This window comes from Felis catus, chromosome C2 (genome assembly GCF_018350175.1).
Source record: "Felis catus isolate Fca126 chromosome C2, F.catus_Fca126_mat1.0, whole genome shotgun sequence".
NCBI classification, from domain to species: domain Eukaryota; kingdom Metazoa; phylum Chordata; class Mammalia; order Carnivora; family Felidae; genus Felis; species Felis catus.
Genome location: NC_058376.1, coordinates 6901370 through 6924078, shown reverse-complemented (window position 1 = coordinate 6924078; position 22709 = coordinate 6901370). Strand labels below are relative to the sequence as shown.

At 47.8% G+C, this 22709-nt stretch overlaps 1 non-coding gene across 1 annotated transcript; it reads right to left on the bottom strand.

The window, feature by feature from the left end:
* Window positions 1-16571: 16571 nt before the first annotated feature.
* Window positions 16572-16657, bottom strand: TRNAR-UCG. Its single transcript has one exon. It is a non-coding gene; the product is annotated as a tRNA-Arg (tRNA).
* Window positions 16658-22709: the final 6052 nt, after the last annotated feature.

Genomic DNA, 22709 nt, shown 5'->3' with positions numbered 1-22709 from the left:
CCCACGTTTGGTTCAAGTGGTCGTGGAAGGTCGTTGTTCATCTGAATGAAGCAGGTGGGGAAGCCAGCCGGGACAAGTGGGGGGTGGGGGGGTGGGGAGGGTTCCAGGCAGAGGGAACAGTCGAGGCCAAGGTCCTGAGGCAGGAGGCTGCCTGTAGGTCCAAGGAAGAGCAAAGGAGCCAGTGGCAGCTGGGTCAAAATGGGAGGGGTTGCATTCTTTCGCGGGGGCTGCAAAACGAAGCATCATAGCCTGAGAGGCCCCAACAACAGAAACGCATTTTCTGGAAGCTCTGGAGTGGCTTAGGGCCCCACCCTAGTGACCTCATTTACCTCTTTAAAGACCCCATCTCCAAATACAGTCACCTTCGGAGGGGCTGGGAGTCAGGGCTCCCACATGTGAATACTGGGGGGACCCACTTCAGTCCGTCACGTGGGGGAATGTCAGACACAGTCTGAGAACACGGAGGAACCACGTGCCCAGGCTCCAGCCCGACCGCGTCTCCCCATCCGCTCGAGCCCTCTCGGAAAATGAGGTTTGGGGTGGAAGCCACGAGATTCACAAAGTGAGAATGAAGTTCCTGTGTTGTTTGCATTCCTCTCCCCTCTGGAAGGACGGCCGCCCTGATGGAGCCACCTCGGGCTCCATAAGCAAAGGGGGTGGTATTGAGGGAGGGTAGGGATGTGTGTTTTCTAGAACCTTCCGTGGCTGGGTCTCCTCGTCACAGGGGTGAGAGAAGAGACCGGCCCCCATCGTGCACCTGGACATCAGACACGTAAGTGGCCCTGGGGCTCTGGGCTCACAAGGCCCCCATGGGATCCCCTCTTCCGGTTCGAGTCGGGAGGCTACTTTCTGCCTGAGGGCCTTGGTCTCTCCCCCGGGTCACTGCGAGGGTCTCCCAAGATACGCAGAGAAACCTCCACACGGGCCAGGCAGGGAGAAGCACTTTATGTGGGGCGGCTCTCCTTACCCCGGGGACTGTGTCCTCTGTGTCCCTGCCGTGACCACAGTAAGGCTGAAGAAACCTGATTTTCCAGGAAGGATGCCTCTGACCCGGAGAGGTCAGGCCTGGACAAAATCCCACCTTCCCCAGAAGGGGGCACACTTTCTCAGAGGCCCCAGTGACAGTTCCGCCTGCTGGCGAATCGGAGAACCATGCCGGATGTTCAGCACAGCGTGGGCCACGGTGAACTCTGTAATTCCTGGGGCAATTCTGCAACTTCTATCTCTTGGGAAAATTAAGCTACTTTTTTGGGAAAAATCTGATGCCACAGAGAGGGCAGCGAGACGTGGCTCTTCGTGATGGGAGGCAGAGGGGCAGGGGGATTGGGAACAGGCCCGGTGGACCCACACCACACAGGCAGCTCACACGATTTCTTGTGCAGAGACCGTGGCCATTCTGCGCCTTTCCCACAATGGACAATTTCTGAAAAGTCTGGGGGAAAAAATCAAGTTGATCCGCTCAAAACATAGTATCTCCTCTCTCTCTCTCTCTCTCTCTCTCTCTCTCTCTCTCTCTCTCTCTGAAGTCTTCGTAATGAAGTGCTTAGTTTATCATTTCCTTGTCTTAGCTGGGACTGGTTGAAGACTGGGCTACGTTTGTTTAGACAAGCTCTATAATATTAAAAAGGAAGAAGGCAAAGTACATAGAGTTTTCAAGTCCAGAGAACATTCCGTTCCCTGGTCTCCAGTTTACAACTGAACACGCTTTTACGTTTAGAAGACAAGCTATAGCATGTAAAACGAATGTGGAAATAATCTGAAGTATGAGACATCCATTATTTATTATGTAATTGGAGAAAATTCTGGCCGGGAGAAATCTCTGGCTGAAAGCAAAGATGATTCGTCCTCGGTTGTTCCAAAGCAAAATTAAAGTGTACTGGTTTCTTCGATAATTACCTCGGCGGCGGGCAGTTCCCCTTTTAGCCTGCCCCACGAGACTTGCCAAGTTGGGTGTCACATACATCATCATTATGACCGGAAAGTGTGAGGGTTTCTTGGGTAAGAAAGACAAGTGTTCAAGTGTTGAGGAAAAAAAAAAAAAGCTGTTAAATAATTTTTTGAAAGCACACTCCAAGTCTTAAATTTAGAACGATGACGTTGTTTTTGTCTCCAAAATCAGTCATCTTCGACGGCGCCCAAGAGACTGTAGAGACCTGTCCGTGCTTCCAAAGCGTTGCGATGATATTATTCTATAAACTGCCCCTATTATATTCACTGCACATCACAATCTCTTCAAGGTATAAAAATAGTTCCAGTTCCATCATGGAAAAGAAATGCTTTGTAACCATCTCCTTTAGGGTCTTTCATCAACAAAACCATCTCCCCGATGACACTTCCCTCCTGCCGTCCAAGACTTGTGGACCTCCACCTTTTGAATGGATGTGACTTTTATGAAATGGTCCTCCCGCATCGGTGGCCCCTGGGATGAGGCTCCGGGGAGCCTCCCGGAGGGTGGCATCTCAACCACCTTCACTCTCTCACGTTAGCTGCTTTTTTTTCTTCCCAGCCCTCAATACCCTCTCAGCCATATTATTACGTGACTCCTGTATTGTCTTTCTCTCCCGACAAGAAAACAAATGCCGAGAAGACAGGGACGTTTTCTGTTTTATTCCCTTTGGTATCCCCAGCTTCTGGAAAAGCACTGGTCACATAGTAGGTGCTCAACTGGTGATCCCGTGTGCAAGGAAATCCCATGTAGATTTGCCCTGAATGTGACTCCCTCCTTTGCCACAGTGGTTGTATGTTGGATTCAAGCTGTGTGGTCTCAGTGACTCATAGGATGTAAGTCTTTTGTTTTTCAGCATTGGCAGCAGTAACCAGTCCTCAAAATCTTCTGAGGGGCTCTCCCTGCTATTATAGTATCGTCTCATAGTAACACTTTTTCTTTAGACCAGGCGATATCGTAAAGCATGTTGGAAACATTTCATCTCTTGCCTTTGTTTTCTGTTCAGTGTAAAAGACAAACCCTGGGGGCGCCTGGGTGGCGCAGTCGGTTAAGCGTCCGACTTCAGCCAGGTCACGATCTCGCGGTCCGTGAGTTCGAGCCCCGCGTCGGGCTCTGGGCTGATGGCTCAGAGCCTGGAGCCTGTTTCTGATTCTGTGTCTCCCTCTCTCTCTGCCCCTCCCCCATTCATGCTCTGTCTCTCTCTGTCCCAAAAATAAATTTAAAAAAGCGTTGAAAAGAAAAAAAAAGACAAACCCTGGATGCACACGGTGACCCCGACTGGTGATTCTCCCTCTCTGCTGACCAATAAGATACGCTCTTTTCGAGCATGGGTCATAGCACCCAGCACGCAGGGGGCACGGGGAGGGGAACCGAGCTTTCATCAGGGCCCTGTGGTAGAGCCTATCTGGTCTTCCTCACTGTAGATGCTTAAACCATGCCAACAGTGGACCCAAATAACTTCGTATTTTTCAAATGTAGAGAAGTTGGGTTATTTTTTAGCTGACGTGATTGTGAAATACCCTACAAACGCAGAAAAGTGTGCAAATCAGAAATGAGCCATTCAGTGAATATCATAAAACAACCACCACCGCCTCCAAACCAAACCAACAAAAGAACCACCCGTGTAACAGAGCCACAGGTCAAGAAATAGAACCTCGAGAGCACCCAGGAGCCCCTAGTCCTCCCTCCTGGAGCTATACCCTCTTCCTCTCCAAAGACCGTGGTTCTCCTTTCCTGACTCTTGCTAAACATTTCCTTACTCTTCTTTAGTTTATCACTGAAGCAAGACCAATTTGACACTACGGTTTACATCTGCCTGTTTTTTAAACTTTCTAGGAGTGGAATTCTACAAAGTATTTTCTGGAGGACCTGGCTTCTTTTGCTCCTCATTATATTCGCAAGATTCATTCACGTTCGTGTAACTGTCGTTCAGTGTTCACCACATTATAGTAGTTTATGCTAAGAAAATAACGTGTTCATGAATCCATTCCATCGCTGATAAACAGCTGGGTCGCTTCCAGTCTAAAGATCATGCACAGAATGCTGCTGGGAATATTCTTGTACAAGTCTCTTGGTAAACATAGACATGCCTCTCTCCTGGGTCTCTACCTAGGAGTGGATTTTTTTTTTTAACATTTATTTATTTTTGAAAGACAGAGAGAAACAGAGCATGAGCAGGGGAGGGGCAGAGAGAGAGGGAGACACAGAATCTGAAGCAGGCTCCAGACTCTGAGCTGTCAGCACAGAGCCCGACACGGGGCTCGAACCCACAAACCATGAGATCATGACCTGAGCCGAAGTCGGGTGCTTAACTGACTGAGCCACCCATGCACCCCTACCTAGGAGTGGAATTACTAAGAATGAAGCCATGCAGGTATTCATTTCAGCAGATAAAACCAAACTGTTTCCTTCAGTTATTAGAATTGTGGTTTATAGGATAGTTTCCATTGCTCCTCACCTTCACCAGTTTTCGACACAGACACTTCGTTTAGTTTTAGCCACTGTGATGAGTGTGTTATAGAACCTCGATATTTTTAATTTGCAATTTTCCAATTACTGATGATGTTGAGCATTTTTTCCTATATTTATTGGCCTTTTGAATATCTTTCTTTGGCATGCATCCTAAAGTCTTTGTCCATTTTTCTCTTGCATAATTTGAGTGTAGGGTGTAAACCTCATATCAAGGGGTCTTGCTAAACTTACTTATTGATATCACTAGTTTGCTTAAATCCTAATTTTTTAAATTCTCTCTATATTTAATTGCATCATTTGTGAATATTGACCATTTTATTTTTCTTTGCAAAACTTACACTTTGTTTCTTTTTCTTGACTTATTGCACTGTCTAGTATCTCCAATGCAGAGGAGAATAAAAGTAGCAGCAGCAGACATCCTTGCCTTGTTGCTGATTTCAAAGGTAAAAGCTTTTAATATTGCACCATTAAGAATGAGAATCATGGGGCGCCTGGGTGGCGCAGTCGGTTAAGCGTCCGACTTCAGCCAGGTCACGATCTCGCGGTCCGGGAGTTCGAGCCCCGCGTCAGGCTCTGGGCTGATGATGGCTCAGAGCCTGGAGCCTGTTTCCGATTCTGTGTCTCCCTCTCTCTCTGCCCCTCCCCCGTTCATGCTCTGTCTCTCTCTGTCCCAAAAATAAATAAACGTTGAAAAAAAAATTTAAAAAGAATGAGAATCATTCGGGGCACCTGGGTGGCTTAGTCAGTTAAGTGTCCCACTTCAGCTCAGGTCATGATCTCTCAGTTTGTGAATTTAAGTCCTGGATTGGGACCTGTGCTGACAGCTCAGAGCCTTGAGCCTGCTTCGGATTCTGTGTCTCTCTCTCTGCCCCTCCCCTGTTTGCTCTCCGTTTCTCTCTCTCTTGAAAATAAATAAACATTAAAAAAAAAACAAAACAAAAACAAAAAAAGAATGATAATCATTATCGGTTTTCTAAGACATCAGCTGACAAATCAAGGAAGTTCCTATCCATTCCTGGTATGCTATGACTTTTTGTCATGCATGAATATTGAATTTTATAAAATGCTTTCCAGGGGCGCCTGGGTGGCTCAGTCGGTTGGGTGTCCAACACTTGATTTCGGCTCAGGTCATGATTTCAGTGTAATGGGATTGAGCCCTGCATTGGTTCCTTGCTGAGCATGGAGCCTGCCTCAGTTTCTCTCTCTCTCTCTCCCTCTGCCCCTCTCCCCCATTTGTGTTCTCTCTCTCTCTAAAATATTAAAAAATAAAATAAGTAAAATAAAAATAAAAAAAAAATAAAATGCTTTCCCAGCATCTAGTGAGAAAGTCTTATTTTTCTCCTTTATTTTGTGAACATGGTAGATTTAGAATCATTTATTTTCAAATGTTTACCAACCTTGCATTCTTAAATTAAACCTAACTTGGTCATGATGTGCTGCCCTCTTTCTATGTTGGATTTGACTAGCTAAAATTTGGTTTCAGATTTTTGCGTCTATGTGGATTCATGAGATCGGCCTGTAATTGTCTTTTCTTGTGATGTCTTTGTCAGTTTTGTTTTGTTTTGTTTTTTTTTAATCAGGGATATGCTCTTGTGAAAGGTTGAATAGTGGTCTTCTTTTTCGACTCTATAGAACATTTTGTGCAATTTTAGTGATTTTCGTTCTTTAAATCCTTGTTAGATTTGCCAGTGAATCCCTCCGATCCCAAGGATCTGTGTGTGTTTGCGTGTGTGTGTGTGTGTGTGTGTGTGTGTGTGTGTGTTCAGGGTGGAGAAGGGGAGGATCAGTTAGTGTTAAATCCTTAATGTAATTATGTTAATAGTTATGGGACTATTCTGATTTTCCTTCTTCTAAATGTTGTCTGGGTATGTTACATTTTTCTAGGAATTTGTACAGTATTATCTTAATTTTTAAATGTTTTTCGAAAAGTTAGCCACAATATCTGCCTAACATAGAAACTGTAGTGTTATCTCCTTTCTAATTCCCAGTATTAGTTACTTGTGTCTTTTTTTTTTCAATCTGTCTTGCCAGAGATTTATCAATTTAATTACTCTTTTGAAAGAACTACCTTTTGGATTTGTTCAGCTTGCTATATAGATATATGACTCATCCATTTCTGCTATTATCTTTAATATTTCCTTTCCCCTCTTGGCAAGTTTTGGTTTCCAAACTTTTATCTCCATGAGGTTCAACTTCTCAGCCTTTTTGATGCCCTTGCAAAAATCAGAGGGGGAAAAAGCAACATAAGACTCAACTTTACCATCTTGGACTTTCATCCTCCCCTGAACTCTGGCCTAGTAATTCTTTATTATTTTGTTGATTTCTTGATGCCTTCCAGAAGATTTTCAAAAACGATTTCCACCAGAATTCCTTGCTGCCCTGAATTACCCAGTCTACTATTATCACGTAGAATTCCTCTCTCAGGGGCGCCTGGGTGGCGCAGTCGGTTAAGCGTCCGACTTCAGCCAGGTCACGATCTCGCGGTCCGGGAGTTCGAGCCCCGCGTCGGGCTCTGGGCTGATGGCTCGGAGCCTGGAGCCTGTTTCCGATTCTGTGTCCCCCTCTCTCTCTGCCCCTCCCCCGTTCATGCTCTGTCTCTCTGTCCCAAAAATAAATAAACGTTGAAAAAAAAATTAAAAAAAAAAAAAAAAGAATTCCTCTCTCAAACTTCACCACCATTGTTTTAGTAGCAAAGTGATGTGTTGATTATAGAATCCATGTTCCAAAGTATGACTCATATCCATTTTCCTGCTCACCAACCTGTGGATGAGCATATACAATAATTGTAAAATTGTGCTTTTGGGTGGAGATCGACCCCTCCAGCTTCTGCTTTTTGAGGATCTTCCAGAAACTCTTCATCAATGGGACTACAAGAATGGTTTCGTACTGGCCCAACTGAGATTTCATTCTTTCCAGGCGACAGAAATCTTTTTCTTTTTTTTTTTTTTTTAATTTTTTTTTTCAACATTTATTTATTTTGGGGACAGAGAGAGACAGAGCATGAACGGGGGAGGGGCAGAGAGAGAGGGAGACACAGAATCGGAAACAGGCTCCAGGCTCCGAGCCATCAGCCCAGAGCCTGACGCGGGGCTCGAACTCACGGACCGCGAGATCGTGACCTGGCTGAAGTCAGACGCTTAACTGACTGCGCCACCCAGGCGCCCCGATAGAAATCTTTTTCTATCTTCTTTGGCTTTATTTGCTTCCTTACATTCTTCTGGGCCCTTGGTGGTCCTATTTCAGGACATCTGACTGTTTACAGATTCTTTTCAGTTCTGCTACTGCAGTTGCTCACAATTCACTCCAAGGGCACAGTCTTCATGGGTTGATTTTCATGAAAGTTCCTTCTTTTCATACAGGCAGCAAGTAAAGAAAGGGCTTTTCCTCAGACTGAGGAATCCTGAGTCCGAATCTCTCCCGAGTAACAAGGAGAAAGAGCATCTGACTCAACCTTTTGGCTTAAAAAGTCACTTCTGAATTGGAACCCAAACTGCATGTGAACTTCCCCAAATGGCTGGAAACATGAGCACTGTGCAGGCATCCCACAGCCCCCTCCCATTTCCCTCCACCCAGGTCCTTGGGATCTGGTCTTCTTCAACCAACTTATCTGCCTCTGTAGGCATTCTGCTGCTAGGTAACACCCTCTGGTATCTTTCTCAATTATGTGATAATATCTCTTCATGAATGTTCTGACAAGTTCATGAATAAATCTAAGAAGCACAAGCTCCGAGAATACCCACAAAATAACGACGGATGCCACAAGCCACAAAATCATCAGTCTCATTCTTTCATAGCCATACCCTGAGCATATTTTTTTTTGAGGCAGTAGAAGTTGTCAGGAAATTTCTAGAAGTTGGGATGCCTCCATTGTCCCTTCAAGTTACCCTGTGTGGGCAGTAGACCACTTACCCAACCACAGGCCCACAGCCGGAATTCTTGTAAAGCAGTGATACGCTGCACGAACGTGTACATGTGGACATAAAATGAATCAATTTTTAAGGGCCAAAGAGAAATATCACCCATAATTCCACTGTCATAAAACCTCATAATTCCACTGTCATAAAACGACGAACAGTAACACTTGGGTATCTCTCTTTTCAACATTGTCTACTGTGTCCTTCCCAATATTGGGGAATAGCATGACATTTTTTTCTTTTCTGGTGAATTTCACAGGCCAAAACTGTCTTTTCCCAACATTTCCGCTGCTTTGACTGTTGGTGAGACTGGATATTTCTTATACACCGGGTACTAGTTCCATTCCTTTTGTTCACGTCCCATGCCCATTCACACATTTTTTTGTGCCTGTAGCACTCGTTCAATAAAGATTTAGGAAAAAATCTTTGAATAATACTGTATCTTATGTATTATAATGTGAAATAAACACCCACACAATTATTTTATTTTATTTTATTTTATTTTATTTTATTTTATTTTATTTTATTTTATTTTATTATCAGCTCAGACCTCCTACCTTTTGACAGAACTAGAATCCCTACTTCCCTAGTTCTTCTGGGGTTGGAACTCTCAAAATTCTTGTCCTCCCCCTCCCCCCTCCCCACCCACCCAGCTTGCCCTCACAGGCTTTAGATCCTTCCCTCTGGGGCTTCTATTTAATGTAAAGAGAAGCCCACATAAAATTTTGACTTTTTCCTGCTTCGGATTCTGTGTCTCTCTCTCTCTTTCTGCCCCTCCCCCTGCTCACACTCTGCCTCTCTCTCTCTGTCTCAAAAACAAATAAACGTTAAAAAAAATTTTGAGCTTTTTTTGCAGCTTTGAAACAAAGCCTCCTATCTCTTCTATTTTGCTTGCGCTTGTTCTTCTATTTAGCATTTGTTCACTCAGTACATATTTATGATGCCAAAATGCACCAGGCACAGTTCCCAGGGTTGGGAGTAAGGGAAGTCCATGCCCCGGTGGAATTTGTAGTATGGGGGAGGGGTGGGGTGAGGAGAGAAACAATTGACAGACAAACAAATGAATGTGTAATGCAACATAATGTCTGATAAGCTCTGAAGAAAAATAGAGCAGGATGGGTAAGGATTGACCTGGAAAACAGGGGTGATGAGAATGATATTGAGCAGAATCATACATTCCACTTTGCCTCATATTATGATCAACACAGCCATCTCGACTGTCCTTTCTTCCTGCTGTTCTACACACACACACACACACACACACACACACACACACAGGTGACCTCCGAGAACAGGGACAAGGTCAGTCTCATCTTTGCATGGCCACAAAGCCTCAGAAGGCACCTGTGCATGATGGACACAATTTTATTAAAACAAAGAAAATCTTTTCAGGGCGTGTCCATTAATTCAACGTGACCAAAGAGCAATTCCTGGACGTTTCTCGGATCTTTGGGAGGTGTCCCCTGCCCTTGGGCAGCCTCTGTCTACCTGGTCAGTAATTTCTGGGGCTTTCCCAATGGCAGTTCACGCTTATGCAATATTTGCTCGATGCTACTCCGCGAGATGACATTTGAGGCCTCGGAGGACTTTGTTCCATTCGTTTCGTTGGGTTTCCAATCTGCATGTAACACACAGCTCCATCCATGGTGCCAACAAACATTGACTCTGTGTCTCATCAGAAGGCAATCTTGTACTCCCACGCAGTCCCACAAATGCTTCTGACTCTAATAACCCATCATTAAACGCCAGGCCACGTGGGAGGCCCTGGAGGCCAGGCAGGGAGGGCGCATCACTTCTAAGAAAAAGGGCCCCCTTTCGCCGTCCGTGATAAAATGCCAAATTTGGCAAAATAAAACTAAGAGCCTTTGTTGCAAAGCTGCAAAACAAACAAACAAACAAACAAACAAACAAACAAACAAAAAACTCACACTTTTGTGTGTGTTTCTGTTTACATTAAATAAGCAGCCAGCCCCATTTTTCTTTGGAGGAAGGTGTCTTAGGATGGGCAGCAAGGAGGAGACACGGTAGGGATGAAGTTTGGCTCTGACCTGGCCCTTGACCGAGCTAGTGAGACTCTTCGGCCAGCCATGGAAGAGAAAGTGAAACCTCAAAGCTCTGGCTGTCTCAGATCAAAGCCACGACCATGAGACAGCATTATGGAAAAAACACTTTAAGATAAAACCCTGCTAATGCGGTTTCTGATGAAAAGGGGTGATGGTTCTAGCCAGAGGCTGCTTTAATAAGATCAAACGACCTATAAATGGAGGACTGAGGTGAAAATTGGGTTCTCAACCTGCAGAAATCATCGTGGAGGTGTGTTTGGTGTTTTATCGCTAAACGATATATGCGCACCCTTTATTCAGATGACTCTCTAATACCTCCAAGAGCCTGGCATTGTTATTTTGTAGTCTGAATCTCTGAAGTTTATCCGTCTAGCCGTTGTGAGCTGGATCGTATCCCCTCAAATTCATACATCGGTGTCCTAATTCCCAGTACCTCAAAACGTGACTCTATTTGAAGAGCGGGTCTATAAAGGTGAATAATTTAAAATGAGGTCACTGGGGGGCACCTGGGTGACTCATTTGGTTAAGCGTCCGGCTCTTGATTTCAGCTCAGGTCATGATCTCATGGTCGTGAGATTGTACTCCGGGTCAGGCTCTGCACTGTCAGCACAGAGCCCACTTGGGATTCCCTCTCCCTCTCTCTCTGCCCCTCCCCCATTGTCTCTCTCTCCCTCTCTCTCTCTCTCTCTCTCAAAAATAAGTAAAACTTTCAAAAAATACAATAAAAATAAAATGAGGTCATTGGGTAGATCCTAATTCAATATGACTGTGTCTTTATAAGAAGAGATTAGGACACAGAGAAGCATGGAAGGACGACCATATGAGGACACACAGAGAAGACAACCATCCACAACCACGGATCGGGACCTCAGAAGACACCAAATCACCTGGCACCTGATGTGGGACTTCCAGCCTCTAGAACTAAGAAAATAAATGTCTGTGGGTCAAGCCCCCCCCCCAACCCTCACCAGTCCATGGTAATTTGCTATGGCCGCTGAGCAAAAACTCCAACAAGGTCGCCCAGGGCTGGAGTGGGTGTCTGCTGTTCTGATGGAGGCCCTTCAGCTGCTGCACACCTGGGTCATGCTGAGATGGCTTCAGTGGACAGCAGGGAGGTCCAGGGCCACCCGCTCCTCCTCCTTGCTCTCACTGCACCTCACTTTCCCATCCATTTCCATCCCCTTCCCTTTCTCCCTGCTCCACAAGGGGCACCATGCATGCTGTGCCTCTGCAGAATGCACACTGTGTTTCGCCAAAGCCCCTATAACAGGTATTACTTATTTCATTATGTTTCTGACTCTTTTCCTTCAGGACAATTTTCAAGCCCAATCCTCTTGCAGGATGAATATAACTTGTTACTTGCCATTGCTGCCCGAACTTCTGAAAAGGTTTTTATTCTGCCTTTGCACTTGATGGATAGTTTGTGTGGGTATAGAATTCCACATAGAAAATTATCTTCCTCCATAGCAATCTTCTAGTTCCCAAAGTTCCTGCTGGGAAAGCCAAAGCCATCTGAGGGCTGATTCTTTTCATGTGTCGCCTTCTTTTCTCCTTCTGGAACCCTGAACAATATTCTTTTTGACATGGTGGCTCTGAAATTTCACAAAATATGCTTTAGTGTGGGTCTACTTTTATCCGTTGTACTGGACCTTTACAATCTGCATGCCAGTGCCCTTCATTTCTTAAAAAGTTTCCTGAATTGTGTTTTAAAGACATCATCTTGTGTGTCGTCTCCTTCCGGAATGTCCACCATCTGAACACAGCACCTCCTGGACTGAGCTTCTCATTTCTTGTATTTTCTCCCTTTCTTCTCTCTTTGTCAATTTCCAATAGAGTGTTTCCACCACAAGGTCCAATCCTTCTACTTAGTCTTTCATTTCCGCTATCATGTTGTTACTTCCTCAAAGCTTGATAGGTTGTTGTTGGCAAAATGTTTTTTTTATAGTACCCCAGTTTCGACTTTCGTAGAACAAAACTCTTTGCCCTCTGAAGAGGCTGACAGTAGGCATAGTCTCTGTTTCCTCCAGGTTTAAAATTTTTTTCACTGGGATATAATTCACATACCACAAAATTCACCCTTTCAAAGTATACATAATGGTTTCTTTCTCACAGAGTGTGCAACCATTGATCTGCTTTTTGTCCGTATCGATTTGTCTATCCCACACATTTCATGTCAATGGAATCACATAATATGTGCCTGTTTGCATCTGGCTTCTTAGAATGATGTTTTCAAAGTTCATCCATCGCCGCATGAGTCAATGCTTTATTCCTTTTTATGGATGTGTGATATTCCATTGTACGTACACACCACATTTTATTTTCCCGTTCATCAGGGCGTGAATATTTGGGTTCTCTCTATCTTTTGGCTATGGTGAAAAATGCTGTTATGAACATCCACGGGCAAGTTTTTGTGCGAACATATGTTTCCATCTCTCTTGGGTTGATACCTGGAAGTAGGACCGCTGGGTCACGTGGTAATGCTCTGTTTAACTGTTTGAGAAACGGCCAGAATGTTTTCCAAAGCAATGGTGCCATCTTACCTTCACGCCAGTAGCATGGGGGGGGGGGGCCTGGTATCTCCGCATCCTCTCCAACACTTGTTACAGTACCTGTCTCCATTGTAGCTATCCCAGCAGCTGCGAAGTGGCATCTCAATGTGTGTTTTTTTCCAAATCGCGGCAAAATGTACGCAACATAGAATGTGTTGTTTTAACAAATCATAAAGTGTTGTGCTACCGTCACCAGCATCCTTCTTCAGAGCTCCTTCATCTTCCCAAACTGAAACCGTGTACCCATTACTCGAACTCCCGAACTCCCCATCCTCACTCCCCCAGCCCCCGTAACCTCCACCCTGCCCCCTATCTCTGTGCATCTGACTACTCCGGGGGCCTCCTACAGACGGAATCGCATAGCACTTGTCCGGCTCATTGCCCTCCGCATCATGTCTTCGAGGCTCGTGCATGTTATGGCCTGTGTCAGATTGCCTTCCTTTTTAAGGCTGAATAATGTTCCATGGCGCGGATGGACTGCACTATGCTTGTCCGTTTGTCCATCAATTGCATTCAAGTTGTTTCCACCTTCCGGCTATTGTGAATAGCGCTGTGAGAACATGGATGTAACAACACAGGTTTAATTAATACTTCCCTGATGGCTGATGATAACAAACTGTGCGGTGTGTGTGTGTGTGTGTGTGCGCGCTATTAAATGTATTTTTGTCTTTTGGGTTCATCATTCTTCACAGATACTTGATAGTCAATCCTTGGCTACCTTGGGCTCCTGCTCATTTTTAATCGACGGAAACGAGAAAGCGGATTGAAGCCTCTCCACATCTGCACAGGGGCCACCCTTGGGGCCCGTCCACCGAGAGCTCCCCTGCAACGTGACCTGGCTGTGTCATTCGTTAGGGGACCGCTGCTGTAATTTCCTTTGGGCCTTTCTTTTGGACCAGGGAGGATGCTTCACCTTATTGCCTGGAAGATAAAGTCCGGCTGCCCGCTGAGGGAGCCCGGGGCTCTGCACCCGGCTGGGTGTTTCTTTCCTCAATGTGCCTGTTTTCTGCTGAGTCTCACCTGCCACTGTGCCCGAGGTCCCTCATTATAGCAGCTCTGGTCACAGCTCTCTGGAGGGTAAACCTTTAAGTCCACTGAGGCTGGATGAATGCTCCAGGGAGGGACCCAGCTGCTTCTGAAGCAACCTATACCCCATCATCCCTAATCAGACCCTTTTGACTCTTCTGTCCAGAAGTACCACCTCCTGACCATCCACGTTCTGGACTGCTGGTGAGGGATTTGGCTTTCTTGAGCTTGGCCCAGCCCAGGACCATCCCCCTGTGCCCCAGCCTTCACAAGCCACTGTTGCTGTCTCTCTTAGTCTCCCCATCCATTCTGGGGGGTTATAACTTAAAAAAAAACTCCTTGGGGAGCCTGGGTGGCTCAGTCAGTTAAGCGTCCACCTTCGGCCCAGGTCATGATCTTGCAGTCAGTGGGTTCCAGCCCCGCGTCAGGCTCTGTGCCGACAGCTCGGAGCCTGGAGCCTGCTTCGGATTCTGTGTCTCCCTCTCTCTCCGCCCCACCCCTGCCTGTGCTCTGTTTCTCTCTGTCTTTCAAAAATGAATACACATTTAAAAAATATTAAAAAAAAATCTCCTTATTGAGGATGGATAAGCGATTTCCATCTTTGCCAAATTTACCTGACGCCTTCACAGTGATGCCTCTGCTTTAGCATGCTGCTTCCCTTATTACACAAAAGTCTCCTTTAATCCTTACGAGAGCCTCGGGGTGAGGGGTGCTCTAGTGACCCCCAAGTCACAGAGGAACAAACTGAAACTCAGGAAGTTTCAGTAACAAGCCCATAGCTACACACGAGTGATGTGCAGCTGAGATCTGCACCCTGACAGCTACCTGCGGATGCCCCACTTCTAACACTGAGCAAAACCCAGTAGTTATTGACCCTTACGCACGGCGAGGCTCTGCCCCAAGGATGTCACAAAGCCAGGCCCACCCTTGGGGACCAGGTGTAGAAGGGAGGGGGGCCCAACTGCAACCCTGCCCCCGAAAAGAGGCAGGGCACCAGACGTGGAGAGATACCACAGTGGGGCCCGGGGCCGGGACTCCACCAGTGGGTCAAATAGGACAGGTGTCTACTCCACCCACACTGACGGCCAAGGAGACCTATGGCTGCTGAAACTTGGGGACACTGCTTTGGAAGATTCTGTGACTTGTGTTGTATCTGGTTTTCAGCCCCCCTCTGTTGGAATCCCTTCTCGGGAACAATTCACAGCCAGAGGTAAATGGTGGAGGTCACAGGCTTCACCTTCAACGGCCTTTATTCATCCGGGAATCATGGCACGTTGGCCCCAGGAGAGACTTGCAACACCTTCTAGATCAACATGTCCACGTTCGTCTTGGAGAAACTCAGAGGCCAAGTGTAGACCCAAGGCTCACAGCTGGTGAGGGCTTCTGTGGGGCAGGAGGAAGGTGTGGGGGGGGGGGGAGAGCATGTGACCCGGCAGCACCCGGGCTGACAGGCAACTTACACAGAGTCAGCCCCCTCACGACCTCCAACCATAAGTCAGTGGGAAGATGCGGTGACGACGGCCGGCACCCCGAGCCTGCAGGGGCTGTGCTCTGGCCTGAACTGTGTCCCTCCAGGGGACATGTTGAAGCCCTTGCCCCCAGTGCCTTAGACCGTGACCTTATTTGGACTTTTTGCAGTCATAATTGGTTAAATGAAGAAGAGATCTTGCCTGATCAGAGTGGGCCCTTCGTCCAGTGTGACTGGTGTCCCTCCCAGGAGAGGAAAGGAGGCTAGGAGTCAGAGAGGCAGGGAGGAGGCCGGGAGCAGATAGAGGCTGGGGTGACACAGCCAGAAGCCACGGGACACCAGCGACTGAAAGAGGCAAGTGAGGGTCCTCTCCTCCAGGGTCAGGGTCAGGGGAGCACAGCCCTGCCGACACCTTCTCTTCAGGCCTCTGGCCTCCCGAACTGTGAGTCTACAACACTGGCTTCCGGCAGCCCCCCAACTCCCAGAGCTTCCCCATCACGTCACCGGGAAAAGCCTTGGGATGGCTGCTGCCCTGTGTGGCGTCCTCTGTGCTCGTCCTCATTTTCATTCCTCTCTTTAAAAGTACCGGCTTCCAGGCCCGGTCGGTGGGGTGAATTTGGATGTTCTCTCCATGGGCACTCACATCCCCAGCCTGCTCCAGCCGTCTGTCCACCTGTTCTCCACGGCTCAGGAGGCGGCGGGGCTGGGGGTGAAGGTGGGGGGGCTGGGGGAGGCCACCCAGAAGGAACGGGGGCCACCTATAGAAGATGCTGTCACGGGGGACGTGCCCTCGCACAGCCCGGTGTGGACTGGGGCGAGGGAAAACACTGGCTGGTCCCCCTGACCTGCAGCCAAAGGCGGGTGTGACAGGGCCCCCTACTCACACCCAACCTGAAGGACAACGTCGTGAGCTGTAAGGGGAAGGTCAGAGGTGAGAACACGGCAGTGCCGTTGGGCTAGGGATAAGCAGAAAGAAAGGGAAATTGAGTCTCCCTTATTTAAGTTCCTTTTATTTTAGACTTTTTTTAATGTTTATGTATTTTTGAGAGAAACAGAGTATGAGTGGGAGAGGGGCAGAGAGAGAAGGAGACACAGAATCGGAAGCAGGCTCCAGGATCCGAGCTGTCAGCACAGAGCCCAACGTGGGGCTCGAACCCACGAACTGTGAGATCATTGACCTGAGCCGAAGTCAGGAGCTCAACCGACTGAGCCACCCAGGCGTCCCTCCCTTATTTAAGTTCTAAAGGTCATATCTGCTGATTCAAATAATTAGGGTTATATAGAAGTGTATAAAGTCAGAACAGACATGCCCCTGCCTCTGCTTCTTCCCCAAACCTTCCCTCCATTCAGAGGCCCCAGAAGCAACTATTCTGAGCATGTGCTGAATACACTTAGCAGAACACGCTTGGTCGCCCACACAAACGTGCCCTGTCATTGTTTTGTTTCGCTTCGCTTTACTTTTTAATTTTTCTTAAGTAGGCTTCATGCCTAGCACCGAGCCCAAGGTGGGGCTTGAACTCATGACCCTGAGATCAAGACCTGAGCTGAGATCAAGAGTCCGACGCCTGGCCGACTGAGCCACCCAGGTGCCCCGCGTCGTGTCACTTTAAAAACATCACGTTTGATGACCCGGTTCCTCACTCACCAGTCCATCATCGTCACCTTTCCACATCAACACGTGAGATTTCTCTCAGCAAGTGACTGGAACCGTCTCAGAGCAGCAGCTCTGTAGGGCATCTGGGTGGCTCAGTCGGTTAAGCATCCAACTCCTGGTTTCAGATCAGGTCATGATCTCACCGTTCAGGGGTTCAAGCCCTGCATCGGGCTCTGTGCTGACGGCTCAGAGCCTGGAGCCTGTTTGGATTCTGTGTCTCCCTCTCTTTGTCCCTCCTGCTCACGCTCTGTCTCTCCCTCTCTCTCTCCAAAAATAAATAAGCATTTTTAAAAAAATAAATTTAAAAAACCCTGTGGTATGTCCTCCCTGTAGGGATCTCTTTTTGTTTTATAACAGATATGAAACCTTATTTCATCAACTTGATAAACACATCAGAAACACAGATACCCGTCATTTTCTTGTGAATCTAAGCCAAGTGAATGTGGATGGAATGTAAATTTCGGTCTAAACTCAATGACCCTACTCTCCCTCCCGAATAAGCCGGTGTGAAAATTTTGAACAAGGTCGACTCCCCCTGTAAAACTGCGAAGTAAGGATAAACAGAAGTACCCAAAACACGGAACCGAATTTCTGGATAGGCAAGATACGACTTCAGACCCTGGTGGGTAGGGCTGCTCTTCACGTGACTAATCCAGACGCCATGATGTACCTCACGATGAATCCACTCATAGCTGGAAGATGACACTCAGAGCCTGGAGAACAATGTTTCCATCGAGGAGGGGGAGAGTAGAAACCCAGCCTCCCATTCGGTCCGACGCCTGACACACACGCACACACGCCTCTTCGTGATTTTTGTGAGTAAACTCCAGCTCGAGCCCAGGGGAAAATCACGGCCAGGACAATCTTTCCTTTCTTCGCTGGGCTCCAGCCACTGAGTATCAGCCTCTGGTGGCCTGCTTGGGTTAAGCCTGTCCCCTTCCCACCCTGCCACACCCAGGCGCCAGCGGTGAGGGCTGAACTCCTGAGGTCAGCTCGGGCACCGGTAGAGGTTGGCTACTTCATTGCCTCATACCTGCGTTGAAAGTGACCACTCTCAGCAAGTGGGAAGCTCTTTAAGCCCACCGGCGGGGAGAAAGGGGAAAAAAAAAAAAAAAAACAAACCCGAGCCAAACAACAAAAACCAAACACACGAGAAAACCGTGCGGAACGTCTCCAACGGCAGCATCGTGGACCCAAGCTGTTCATTTAAGGGCAGGTAGCAATGGGCTGTGGTGAGCCAGGACTTTCATCAGTAGGGTCACGGTGGCCTTAGAAAAATCCATGAGTGACAACCACGGCACCACAGATGACGAAAGATCAGTTCCGCGAGGACTCTGCCAGAATGAGGCCACCACCGGCCACTGGGGAGTTCAGACAGGGCTCCCGGCCCCGCCAAGGAGTCTGGAGAGGCTGACTCCAGCCACAGCCTGGCTTGTGTTGTTCCGCCCCGTCGGGGGGGGGGGGTTCTGCTCTAGCAAAGGGTGCAGTTTCCACGTGCAGCCGCCTGCGCAGGGGCTTTGGAGGAAAACGCAAAGACCTAGAACCATTCCTGGAGGGATAATCTTTGGTCCTCTCCAAAGAAGCTTTGCTCTGCTCTCTGTTTTCATATTTATTTTTAAGCTGATCCATATCTATTTTTAAGCTATCCTAAACTAAATAATCAGCTCCTATTAATGACCCTAATTATTCGGCGCCGATTTTTAAATGCTGGTCTTGCAGCATGCTCTCCACGGGTGGTTTTAATTAAGCCTAATTGCAGCTACGTCACAGCCAAATATACACCCCACACCAGTGATTAACAGGGCTTGGAATTTAGTTCATTGAATAGAGGTTTGCAGTGGGATGATGCTGTGTCTCAAACTGAAGCGGATCACGTGAATCCCCTTCCCCACGACCATGATGGCGGACCGGGCTGTTTACTGAAATAAAGTCATTTAGGACACGGTCTGGTACATCCTCAGAAGTTCAGGTCTCGGAGGTCTTCTTCCAAAAAAGAAGGTCTTCTAACATGGCAGCATGATGTTATCACTAGAGAAGTATGAATCCCCGGGCACCTGGGTGGCGCAGTTGGTCTTTTTAAAAATTGCTTTTCATGTTTGTTTATTTTTGAGAGAGAGAGAGACAGAGTGAAAGTCGGGGGGTGGGGGGGAGGGCGGGCAGAGAGAGAGGGAGACACGGCATCCGAAGCAGGCTCCAGGCTCTGGGCTGTCAGCACAGAGCCCAATGCGGGGCTTGAACTCACGGACCTCGAGGTCATGACCTGAGCCGAAGCTGGATGCTCACCTGACGAAGCCATCCAGATGCCCCAGTTGAGGGACCCACTCTTGATTTCAGCCCAGGTGATCACACAGTGGTGATGGGGCCCCCCCCATCAGGCCTCCAATGGGCGTGGTGCCTGCTTAAGATTCTCTCTTCCTCCCTCTGCCCCTCCCCCCTCAAAAAAAAGCAATAATCCTAAGTTTAAATTCTTTTTTTTTTTTCATTTTCTGTGCAAAGCCCAATCGGTCCCCTTCAGCCTGTCCCTAGACACCAGCTTTTTGACGCTGACCACATGCTCTCTCTCCCCTACTTTATTCAGCTAAACCTTGCCTGACTCTCCAACACCTTCATGGCGTGGCGTTGCTCTTTGTTACACGTTAGGGGTGACAAAACCGAGGCTCAGAAAGGTGAGCTGGTCAGCACGAGCTCTCCTCGGGCTGGCCTTAAGGATCGCCGGCTTGAAAACTCACCTGCGACATCTGGTTAGCCCTGGAGAGCTGTCACTCAGCACGACTCACTGTGGGCGGGGCAACCAGCCCTCAGCCAATCAGGAGCCCCTAACGACACCCCGTGACTCAGCTCCCTCCCCGTGGCCTCCTCCACCTGCCCATTCACGGTCCCCTCTGTACCATCTACATCTACCCAGGATTTGACGTTTTTACTGGAGTCTTTCGGAAGAGCAAGTAAAAAGCACCCTCAGGGTTGGGCTGTGGACTGCCCGATCCATTGGTCCACAACAAAGAAGCTGCCTACCATTGCTAGAAGGTTCCTCCGAGGAGGCCCATAGCTGTGAAGTTCTTGCAGTGCCTTGGTCAGAATGGACGTCAACTCATTCAAATCCAATGGCAAAACATGGCATAGAGAGGGTCACTGTCAAGCAGGGTTTCATCGCTTTAGGGAAGTCCTCCCTTGTGGGAGTGTGCTCTCAAGCACGCGCTAGGTGCCCCGTGACAGTGACAGAGATTTTGAATGGATGACACCTTAAGCACATCGAATACAAATCACGTCCCATTTCGGGTGTGGCCCAAATCCGCGCCCACACACTGGCCTTACCTTTCAACTGAATGGAGGCTGGTTCCTTGTAGTCATGGTCAGAGATCTCTGGAGGTGTGGGACGTCGAGGGCTGGGTAGATTTGACCTTTGGATATCAGGACACTCAGCAGCACCCTTGACCTGGATGAAGTGTGTAGACAGATGAGGGCCACAGACTTTGAAATCAGGCACCCGAGCTCCTCCATCATCCGCCATGTGACTACAGGCGCCTTACCCTAAACTCTCTGATTTCGGCATTTACAAAGCTGATACAAATCTTTAAGAATATATCTATCACACTTAAATTATTGGGTCATTTGTGAGGTTTAAATGAATTAATGGAGATAAAGTACGTCGCTCATAACGAGCACCGCCAATACGTGTCAGAAAAGGGTCTTTTCAAAATCAGAATATTCTCCCCCCCCCGAACTTAGAATTATGATAATCTTACATAGCAAAGTGAAAGTGACCATAACTCTTAAATATTCTCTAATGAACTGGCCGCTTAGAGAAGTAGCTGATGCCCAAATCCCTCCACACCCACACCCGTCTGTTTTTTGTTTTGTTTTTTTAAGAGAGAGAGTGCGAGCAGGGGAGAGGGGCAGAGAGAGAGAGAGAGAAAGAGAATTTTAAGCAAGCTCCGCACTCAGCATGGAGCCAGACGCGGGACTCAATCCCACGATCCTGGGATCATGACCTGAGCTGAAATCAAGGGTCAGACAATCAACAGACTGAGCCACCCATGTGCCCCCTCCCCAATCTTGATCACATCTGTTGGGTCAGTGTCTGCACCGGCCTCACTTACAAAAGTCGAAACCATCTGAAAACACTGTGCAAAGACAATGCAAACTGATGACAAAGAGAAACTTCCAACCTTGCCTAGGATGTAAGATTTCATGAAGTTAAACAGCGTGACTGAGGAACTTGGGGAATTGTTCAGTGTGCAGTAGGTGCCAGTGTTGCAGTGATAACCTAAAACTTACTACTAAAAAGCCAAAATACGTATTTCCTCATTTTAAGTTTTATTTTCTTCTTCCTTTTTTAATGTTTATTTTTGAGAGAGAGAGAGACGGACAGAGAGTGAGCGGGGGAGGGGCAGAGAGAGAGAGGGAGACACAGAATCCGAAGCAGGCTCCAGGCTCTGAGCCATCAGCACAGAGCCCGACGTGGGGCTCGAACTCACGGAACGTGAGATCGTGACCTGAGCCGAAGTCGGATGCTTAACTGACTGAGCCACCCAGGCGCCCCTTAAGTTTTATTTTCAAGATGACTTTCCAGTTGCTGCATGTGCCCCTCTAGGTGTGCAAAACCGTGTTCCCTGGCACACTTGGGTTCACTTTAACTGGCCTTTATTCAGTAGAAATTATCCTCCAAAAAAAGAGGTCCCTGTGCATACGGGCCCCCATCTGGCATTTCCCAAGATGCCTTCACACATCATATCTTTCACTATGAACTCTCTGGAGGCACAAATGGGAGACAAACAGGAGGAACAGGGCGAAGCTTGTGCCACTGATGTGTGGGATGGACCTGGGGGAAGATAAGACAAGGCAAAAAGAAGAAGCAGCAGACAGACAAAAATAGGTCAGGATTCTGTTAAAGATGCTGCTTCCCCGAAAGGCAGCATAGACCTTCTGTGGCCCCCGAAAGCAGGAAGTCCTCCCCCCGGAAGCCAGCAGAACCCTGCAGTGAATGGCCCAGAGCTCTTCTGACCGAGGACCAAGGCTGCCGCGTGCAAGAAGCATCATGGCCTGACCATGACGGTCAAGTGCAGGTGGAATGTAGGTTCAGAGTGGGTCCCTCCTGCACTTCTCCAGCGGCGCCTGGTTCGTTGGCCTTGCTGTGCTCTGTAACACCCCTCCCCCCCGTTTTCCCACCGACTTCCACTTGGCCCATGCCCCGTGCTCCATGCCCTGGGGGGCGGTTCTATAGATATCACTGGGGGTACAGTTTCCGGCCTTCATGCTGTTCCCTGTGAAGGAGGGAATCCCATTACTGCCTTCTCTGCAAGTCGGCTGCCCCAGAAGTACGGTCTTCCAGGCCTCATCTTGCACAAATGACTCGTTGATCCATCCACCACCGCGAAAACGCGAGTCACGTGTCGTGAAAAGCTGAAGGGATGTATTTCGTGTGCACAGAGATATAAGGTTTGCACGTTTCTGGTATTTAACTTCATTGAGGAAGGAGCAAGGCAGAAGTGAAGTCCACGTTTTTCGAAGTGAATCGAATTAAAAACCCACATCGTGCAACATCTGTGTGAACCGGTCTCCGAGGACTCCATGTAAAATGGGTTGTTGATATAAATAGACATGCTTTTAAGCAAAGACAG